Source organism: Macadamia integrifolia, chromosome 11 (genome assembly GCF_013358625.1).
Source record: "Macadamia integrifolia cultivar HAES 741 chromosome 11, SCU_Mint_v3, whole genome shotgun sequence".
Lineage (NCBI taxonomy): Eukaryota > Viridiplantae > Streptophyta > Magnoliopsida > Proteales > Proteaceae > Macadamia > Macadamia integrifolia.
This window is the reverse complement of record NC_056567.1, coordinates 20,870,773-20,879,482: the sequence shown is the minus strand read 5'-3', so window position 1 is coordinate 20,879,482 and position 8,710 is coordinate 20,870,773. Positions and strand designations below refer to the sequence as shown.

Here is an 8,710-nt window from a genome sequence, read left to right as displayed (position 1 = left end):
CCGGCTCTCCCCTACATCTCTTTTGTGTAGGTCAGCTAAAGCATCAGGAACTGCAGGGAAGATCATCCGGTCAATTTTTACGGCATCAGGGAAATTTATGACAATGCATATAATAGGCGAGCATTATTAAGGAAGATGCCTTTTATCCTTTTTTTTTTTCCTTATAAAGTTAGGCGCTGGGGTTATGCACGCTGCTAGCATTCCTAGAGCTAGCCGCTTTAACCAATGACAATGTGGGATATACACTGGGATGGCCGCATGGGCATCTTTTTCATGGGCTATATTTGCCAGTGCTCTAAGAGTGTGGTCTATGCCAGTGCTCCTATGTGTTTATCTCTCTTCTCCCTCTAGTGAGAAGCCATCGTTGTCCCTTATTTGGGGAAGGAGAGAGATAAATATATGGAGCATTGGCAAAGGTTGAATAAGTCCCCGAGAGACCAAAAGTTAAGTGATCCACTCCGACCTTGGTCATCTTGTACTTTATAATTTTTTCTTTTTCTATCTTATTAGGTTTATTTCATTTAGGGAAAATGTTGGATATCCAGCCGATATCAAGTATGGTAGCACCCATTGTCTCTATCTCTCTCTTCCCTGTTTCTAAAATGACCATCATATCCTTCCTGAATGATACTCCATCATGTGATCCTATTAGTGCTATCCGCTAGCATACTTGATATCCGCGGCATATCTATTCCTCTCCCATTTATTTATTTACTCCATCAGGTTGAAAAGCCAATACCAATCTCCATAAGTAGGAAAGGAATGAAAGAAAAAAATAATTTTTATGACTTGTGACGATTGGCCTATAGCGCTCCAATTAAAGACTTGACCTAATCAGTGAGCTTACATTTTTCTTGTGCGTCACTAAGGCTCTGTACTGTAACGTTCTAAAAAATGATTTCTGATGTTTATTCAATTTTTTAGCATAGAAATGGGGTAAAAGTTGTATGGTGAGCTCGGTTCAATTTCTTGTCTTTTGAAATGAACCGGGCACTTACGAGGCTTTGGAATCTATTTTTGGGAGCATGAAAAGCTTGCTTTTCATTTTTAGAATTGATTCTGAGCAAAAGGTGACTTAAGTTAAGAGGGGTAAATATGAAAATCATCTTCAAAACATAACAAAAGGTGTATTTCAAGGGTATTGTAAACCTAACACCATTTTGCATTTAGAGAACGGCTAGAGAAGAGAAGGGGATCGTTGAAACAAAAAGCAGGAACTGACCGATTTTTTTATTGAGATAGGCGGCCGGAGTAGGAGATTTAGACACCAATCCATTGAGATCGATAGTTGTCATTGATATCATTGAATTCAGTGTTCTGTATCGTATCAAGCTCGACTGCCAATACATGATTTGTTGAATTTCCATAGTTGGTCTCGTTGAAAACGCCAAGATGTTGGCTTGGACCAGCACCAGGAAGGCCTCTTTTGGGTGCGATGACAAAGGCGATTCCATGACCTCCCAAATCAGGATACTGGGGGAGGATAGCAATGACAAAAGTGGTAGAGAAGGAGATAGCAGAGGATGATGGGTAGAGGAAGCGAATTGGGTTATCATACAAGGCATGGGCCTTCAATTACTTGCAGGTGTCGTTGCTCAGCATAAGGAGGCCATTGGATGTGATTTCGGCTGCGTTGTCAAGGTTCATGTTAGCTTCTGTGAAGCCGTGGTAGGTGAAATCAACTTCTTCTCCCTGTGAAGCCACTCTATTAATATTTCTCACGAGGAGGAACCATGCCATAAGCTTGAAAATGGAAAACATGGCTTCCCGTTCCGTTCTTCTTTTCTTCTTGGTCCTTTGTTCTGTTTATGAGTCGAATTAATATTAAAATAAGAGGGTCTTATTGCTAAAGACTTTTTCAATATTGGTTTTATGGTAATAGGAACTTGGGAGTTGAGATATTCTTTGGCATTTGTAATAGATTCACTTACTGTAAACTCAAGGAGGGGAAGACCTGAAATTTCAACAAGTCTAAATGTAAAGGATGGGGAGTTCCTAGAAGAACCAGACAGGTTTTTGGTGGGAAGGTTTATTGTCATGGGGATTTCTATAATCAAAAGGAAGAGATTGTAGTTTAATAAGATGGAATCCAATCAGATATTCAATTTCTCCCACTAAATCAGTTTATCAATTCAGAGACAAAAAATCACAGAGCATACAGGGCCAAAGGGATATGATCAGATCGAATCCCTATTGACTGTTTGACTGCTGAGGAAATCCTTTTTTCTCTTCTAATGCCTTTTCTCCTTTTATTTGTTGAGCTAAATATTAAAAGAACCATCAATGTCTAGACAACAAAAGGATACAAAGGCCAAAAGAAATCCAGAACGATGGTTTTACAAATGCCCCGCAAATAAAACCCATGCAGGACATTTTATGTGGGTAAGCAACCACCATCCTTAGATTTGATTTAAAAATTACAACACCCATGGTGAAGATGACATTTTATGTAAATATTGGTTTCTAACAGAAATGATTCTATTAAGTGCAAACCATACAAGTTTCTATTTCTTTCATGTTACAAAATCAATTTTTTTTTGGGATTACCATACAACATTTTTTACGCAGAATCACTCTAAAAAAATAGAAATGAAAAAAAGTGTGATTGACCCAAAATCATGTTTAAAAAATAGAATTGTTACAGTACATAGTCTAAATGTCTACTTCTGCGGATAGACCAAAACAGTTCCCTCATCCTCACTAGGCCTTTCACTATACTCAGCTTCAACCTCAACCTTGCTGAACTCAAGCCAGCCCCTAGACCTGCAAAAGCTAATTAAGAAATAGCCAGCAACCCCAACAAGCGTCACTGAAGCACTCGCCACATACGCCAGTGGACTCACAATTGACATAACATAGATCAAAATTCCACTTGGAACCAAACACATCACCACCGGTCCAGTCATTCCCATGGGCACCTTAAATGGTCTCTTCAACAATGGATGCTTAAGTCTCAACCAGATAAACGAAGAGAACTCCAATAACATCCCCAAACCATACAAGAAATTCTTGTCGCCAAGCTTGATACTAAGATCCCAACCCATGGTGTACCGAACTGGGTCGATTTCAACCCGAAGAATCGTGGTATGAATCCGGCATCGGCCATGCCTAGAAGCTGGAATGAACAACTAGTCAATTGGGCTTCAAAGACTCCAATTGCAGACACTATTGCACTAACTTCAATCCAAATTTTTAACCACTTGCCCACTATCATGTTTGCAGCTTCAGCTAAGAACCCATCTTCCCATCTCTCTTGATTCAGCTCAAGTGACCCACTTGTGGACATGAGAGAGATCACATAGGCTAGACAAGTCAGAATTCCAGCATAGAGAAGTGCTTTTGGGAATGTCTTTTGAGGTTGATCGACTTCTCCAGCCAAAGTACTGGCATTATCCCAGTAATTCAAGTTCCAGAAGAGGGTATTGAAGAATAGATTCCAATCCCTTTTCATCCCTGGCTAACCCAAGCTAATCCAACTGTGGGGATCGATTTTGTGGATGGAAGCCACAGCCATTACAAGAAATGGCAAGAGTGAGATTGTACCTAGGCCAACTGTGGTGTAATCAAATATTGTTACACTGGTATAGTCAAGGAAAGATAAGATGAAGGTTGCAGAAGAAATCGCGATATAGCGTGGAAGACCGGAGGCAAAAATTGGGAACAAGATCTTCAAGTAGTCAATGCAGAGGAGAGGATGGGAGGCATTGCTGATGACTCCACTAGTGAACTTCTATGAACCCATGAGGGAGCCCCAGAAGGGGCCAAATGCATGAGAGGCCCATAGAATGTAACCACCGTTACCAGGGAAGGTGGTGGCGAGCTCGGCCGTGAGGAGGGCTTGTGGGATACTCCAGATGAAAGGATGATGACAAAGCCAAGGATGGTAAGGAGGGGTCAGGCGGATTTTACGGCTGGTTCTTCTCCAAAGGGACCACCTGAGGCCTGGAAATGGATTAGGAAGATGAGAGGCAGGAGGGTTAACTTCTTTTGATTGTTCTTGTTGTGGTTCCTCATCAATTTCAAGTGAGGTTCCCATTGTGGGTTAGGTCACCATTCACCACTAATCAATGGCTTGAGATTGTTGTATTTGGATGTTAAATACACTAGATTGCTGGGAGCCTAAGAGAGACTAATTAAATATACTCTCTTACTGGGAACTTAGGAGAGACTGTAGATATATACCCAATATTCCTGGATGATTAAGTTCATTATATATTTAGATGCCTCTCACACTTAAGTTTTGATGCATATACTTGTTTGGGACTAAAATTACAGAAATGAGATGGGCTTGGGGTCCTCTTTTACGGATGTGAATTTATAACCGAAACCGTTTATCGAAATCGAACCGATCGATTTGCACCGAAACCACAAAACCGTTTAGTAAATGGTGCGGTTATGGTTTCAAGTTTCAGGCCGATTAGCTAAACGGGTCGGGTTGGGTCTGTTTTAACCGCGGAACCCGTTGGTTTCAAACCAAATTGAAACCGTTTAAACCAAACCGTTTAAAACTGTTTAAACCATTTAAATCGATCCGATTAATCGTATAACAATTAAATAAAGAAGGGTCAGTAATCCGTATAACAATTAATAATTAAATTAAGTGCCTATTCTGCTTTGGTATGATTCATTGCAATTTAGTTCAAGTTTAGGCTTTAGATCATGAATTTGTAATCCATATATGTTACTATATTATTATGTTATCATAGATGGGGTGTTTTGGCTGAACCACCTGTCATTTTAATACTTTATGCTGTAAAAGTCTGGATTTGGATGTTATATGATATTAGTTCTAAATGTTTGAGAGTGGCCATGGAAAGAAATATCACTAGATTATCAAATTAAGACATACCATCGTTAATATAGAATCTCTTATTTGTGGTTGCCAATTATTTTTTGATAAGCTTATGATCTTCAGTTTAGAGATGGTTGCAAGTTATAACAAATCGATTGTAAACCGTTTTACAAACCATATGAAATAAACTGAAACCGAAACCGTTTAAAACCGTGAAATCGGCACCGTTTAGAAATGGTGGAAACTGAAATCATTTACTAAACGGTCACAATTTCAGAAAGTGGAACCGTTTAGTAAATAGTATGATTATGGTTTTAATCAAATAAATATGAATCGAACTGATCCATACCGTTTAAACCGAAATCAAACCGATTAACACCCTTATCCTCTTTAATATGAAACCATCCATGTTCACCAAACATGACAAGTGGTGATAAGGTTTTTAATGGTTAATTATACTTTGTGATTGATTGACAAGACCATTATTGCCTACATTTCATTTTATTGACACATGGTCTCTAGCTAGGCTTTTTAGTACTATGCCTACATTTTATTTTATTGTACATGGTCTCTAGCTAGGCTTTTTAGTACTATGTACGACTTCCACTTTATATTATAGCCGTTCCTTTTTTGATGAGATACTATACCCGTTCCTTAAAACTATGAAAACAATTCTTCATTTTTTTTAAACATCAATCCCCAGAGGGATCGAACTTAAGAAACTATAATTTTTCACAACTTAATTCGGCAGCACCATTCATAGTGGTCCTTAAAATTCCCCAGAGGTTCTATCTCCCCTAATATCAAACTAAAAAACTGTTCTTGCAGGGATGGAGAGGGAGAAAAAATAAGACTACCCAGAGCATTTGCAATACCATCTCACTCGACCAGGGTTTTGAGGGGGAGGGGGAGGGGGAGGGAGATAGGAGTAAAATAGAACATCAATGTAAAAGAAAACCACCCATAAATTTATTTGATAGAGGATTCATTTTTTTGGTAAAGATTTGATAGAGATAACAACTTGTGAAAAAGGTATTTCAGAATCTGATTCTAAGATGATGAGAAATAAGTCCGCCTTGTTTGTTTGTGTGTGTGTGAGAGAGAGAGAGAGAGAGAGAGAGAGAGAGAGAGAATTTATGTTGGCTATGCACTTGGGCTTCTTGTTTGTTGGTCATTATCTTAGTTCCTTTAAGATTTGGGATTGTCTTCTAGTCTCTCTTAGGGTAAGTTCTTATTGTTTTGGTTCCCAAATTTTCCCATAAGCTTTGGACTAGGGTCCGTTGATGGAATTAATAACGTAGCAGGATAATGATAATGAAAGAAAAATGAAAAGAAATCACACACAGACACACAGACAAAATACAATAATTGTGGTTCATCCAAGATGGGCTACATGATGATTGAGATAAACCAGAATTTCCACACTATTCTACTGAAGAAATTACAAACCTTTGCACACTTGAGATCACTCCCAATATATAGGGTTTTTTTTTTTTTTCTTCTTTTGCTAATGTTCAACAAAGTATATAACTAGTAATAATAAAAGAGGATATACTAGGTTACAGTCAGAGCATACCCAGACTGAAGGAAAAGGTTAAAAAAAAAAAGATTAGACTTGGCACCGCACCTTCTGCAATCCCATCAAGAGCTATAACTAAAGAAAACACTACTGACTCAAGAAGCCACCTTTAGCATTGCCATCAGCAGCACTCTTAAGACCAAGAAAACAAAGGACTAAGCAACTAACATTTTATCATACGCTTACAAACTCATATAGGATCAACAGACTCAAGACACATTATAATATAGAGAAACCCTAGTTCTCCAAAAGTATAAAACTGCTTCCACGATAAACTTCTCCAAAATTTTGGATTTGATCAATGAAGACCATTCGTTAGCTAAATTTGTTATCCATGAAGAGGGAAATATAGTTTACTTCATGACACCCATGGAGGGTGGAGATCGGAACTCTAAATTCATCTCTATTAGCCAAGGCCAGAAAGTGTTTAGGCTAGAGGAATTTGGGGTGGTAGTTGATCTTCGTTTACAGCAGTCTCTCTTCCATGACCCCTACTTCTTTCCTCTCTAATTCCACCTTCTTCTACCTTTCTTTAACAGGTTAACAAATTTTGACCACAAAGCACCATCCCCAGCTCTTACTGGTCTGCAGGAGCTCCAGGATCATTCCATTGTTAAAGAGCCCAAAGCATGTAATGTGATCTTGCCCAATCCTCCCATCCCAACAACTATTGATCCAATCAACAGAGCATGATTCTCTTCCTTCCTGTACCATGGCTTTGAGCTTTCCTTCTTCATCTGTGAAGCCCACAAAGGTCGATTTACTCGACCCTCCATTATAGGAGCTTCCTAGATTCTCTTCAATGAAGCAATCTAAAATCTCTTGTTTAAGAGAAGACCACCTTTACTTCTTCGTAATCCAAAAGTGCCCTCTCATAATGCTTGGGTAGGGCATGCAATATATAACGATAGCCTTGACCTTTTCTCCCACTTGAAGAAGCAAAGTCAGCAATTTGCTCAATTTAGTTGAAAAATTATACCATCTGTCCCAAATATTAATTTGATCACGTGACAAGTTGTTTACTAATTTTTACACCTATGCATGTATGGATTGGGATGTACACCAAAGCGGTGGTTGGGGCGAAGAAAGGTAGATACGAGAAGGCCAAAACTAATTACAAGTGTCTACTTGCTTGCTTGAAGTGGATTTGCTATCCATTTCGGTCTAAATTTTTGTATAATATTTTAATTGCGAAAGAACATCTTAAGCCATGACATTTGACTTTTGGATTGAATGGAGTAATTTATTTCTTTTTTAATAGATCAATAATAGATGATGAAACTCACTTATCTAAAAGTCTAATCATAAGATCGTATCATGGTGGATGAAAAAAAATTCTCTCTATATCTTGGTGATGAAAAGCTCTCCCTTCCCAAATATAAGTTTATTTAGACATGATATAGTAGGGATTTTATGAGTTTAATATATATTTTTTTCCTGAAGATGAGTTCACCATCATGTAACCACTTTTTTTGGATTTAATCTTGTTTATTTGTATGATTAAGTATTGTTGTTTTTGTCGGAGTGTGATGTTTGAGTATGCAAACTGATCTGTTTTGCCTGGAAGTTTCTACGTTAGGTTTTGTTATTTTTCAATATAAAGTATTTTGAGATTTTTTAATGCTTGGAAGCTAACCATATCCATCTCATTTGATCATTACATATTAATATAAATATAATGTTAGCTTGTTGGAATGAGTTCTTGTGAAAAGATATTTGATCTCGTGATATCATCAGCAAGACTCCATGTGGGTTCTTGGACGTTACCATGTAAATTTTTATTTTTTTTTATAAAATTATTTAAAAAGAAAAATGAAAAATCTGAATCTTTTGATGTGCTTAAGCGGAAATAGGTTTTGAACAGTTTAATTTGGCTCATATTTTGAGTTATATCTTCTTCAGCTCCAGACGGATATGAGCTTTAGATTTGTCTAAATACAAGGGTACTTATCAGAATTTATGGATTTAATTTAGACCAACTGAAATATTTGGATTGAATATTCTGTTTTAGTTCTTTTGGGATATATCGGATCCATAGATACTTTATTTGCCCATTTTTCTGTATAATCCTACGTGGTATTGAGCCAAACCCAATTACGTATTGAGTTAAAATAAATAAGATTTTTTTTTTATAATATTAACAATAATGTAATATTTTTATTTTTATATGCAAGAGATTATTGCCTACTCACTGATCCAATTCAATCTAGATCGGTATCATCGTCTCTTAAATGGCTAAATCCATTGGTGCAACTGCTACCCTATGATATATAACTTTCTTTTATCTTATTTTAGGAAAATATAGTCTCAGAGACAGCGTACATGAAAGGTGGATTAAT

At 37.4% G+C, this 8,710-nt stretch overlaps 1 pseudogene; it reads right to left on the bottom strand.

Moving 5' to 3' along the window:
* Window positions 1–2,660: 2,660 nt before the first annotated feature.
* On the bottom strand, window positions 2,661–4,014 carry LOC122092974 (annotated as a pseudogene).
* Between the last annotated feature and the right edge of the window lie 4,696 nt (window positions 4,015–8,710).